Here is a 1,646-nt window from a genome sequence, read left to right as displayed (position 1 = left end):
AGATTAATATACTAATACAAGGTAATATGTCAATATCTTAATTTTTTATGAAAGTTAAGAATATATGCAGTGAAATCTTCTAGATTGATTCAGTATTTAAGATAAGTGATTTACGTATGAGAGAATAGTCATTCAAGAGCTAGGCCTGAATTTAGTGGATTATAGTAGCCATTTGTGGCAAGCCGAGACAACTTTCTTTGCTCGTGTTAGATTCTTGGTTAATCAAAAGACACTTGTGAAGCAAATGCAAAGACTTTAAGTGAAGAGTAGGGACACAACTCTATTCATTAAAGATTAAATGTTGAAAAGGAATGTGAAGCCTTGCAAAAGTATGCATAGGAAAAAGAGAGCACAAATGAAAGCTATAAGAAATTTTTTCTATGCATATGTTGATAAAACAAAAGGACATATTATTAACACTTGAACCTTCACTTAGTGAAAGAAAACCTAAAGTAACCAAGGTGCCAAGTGGACTTACCTTGAACTTAGTTCCTTGTATTGTTAAACGAATTTTCAATCACATATAGGTTTTCAAAAGTTTAATTGTGTGGATTTCAAGTTGACACATTTAGAGCCTTGTGCTTTCTTGGATTCATGAGTATTCTAAAGAATTATTCATTTTCATAAGAAATGACTCACACTTCTATATTCATATAGGTGAGCTTGTCTAGGTGTTCTGTAACATACAACTTAGCCTTAAGACCTACAAACTCATTAAGAGTTATTAACTTAATCCTTACATTAGTTACAATTTATAAGCACACATCAGGAATGAGCTCAAATAAATGTTCTTAATACCTGTCATTCATCAATTTATTTTTCATTGAACTTAAGCATGTGGGATCTCCAACGCTTTAGGTCAGGTATCATTGAACAATGACTTAATTGACTTAATTTTCAGTCTCCTTAATGTTTTAACAATGACATCTTTCGAAAGACCTTTCATTAATTGGTCTACTAAGTTTTAGCATAACTTCACATATTTTAAAGATATAATATTGACATTAATTATTTGTCTTATAAAACTGTGTCTTATACTAATATGTTTAGGCTTCTCATTATATTTTAGTAAAAAATAGATATGAAACAAATTGAATTGCATGTTTTTAAATAAATTTTTAAAAAAAATCAAAATATTTTTAATACATGAAAACATCATTTGATGGTTAAAAATTAGCCGATTCAACTCATTTTGGTTCATAATCAAAATCGGTCGATTTACTGAATAGTTTTGAAAATCTATTTAGGGTCTAATATGATTATGATAACATTGGACCAGACATTTGATCAAATCTGAGTTTGTTTATCTGGATTCAATATACAAAACCACTTTACTATATCCGATTACTAACCAGACTAATACTGTCAAATGCATTGAGTTTTCTTTTGTTCAACCTCGTTGTGATTGCTTCTTGTGATTGCAATTCTTCTCCCTCTATTCTCTCTTGCACTCTGATTACAAGCTTCCGCGACTGGCAAGCGAGTGATAAGTAGGCTTGCGGCGATAAGGAAGGATCGTCATGCCATGCTGACCCATTGAAGCAAATAAGCCCATGACAATTGGTATTAGAGTAGTAAGATTCACGGAGACCTTGTTCTTCATTGTGTGCGACACTGAAGAGGACAACAATGGTTTATCTTGGTTA

This window comes from Nuphar pumila, chromosome 9 (assembly GCF_984573655.1).
Source record: "Nuphar pumila chromosome 9, dmNupPumi1.hap1.1, whole genome shotgun sequence".
NCBI lineage: Eukaryota > Viridiplantae > Streptophyta > Magnoliopsida > Nymphaeales > Nymphaeaceae > Nuphar > Nuphar pumila.
Note: the sequence above shows the minus strand (reverse complement) of the source record.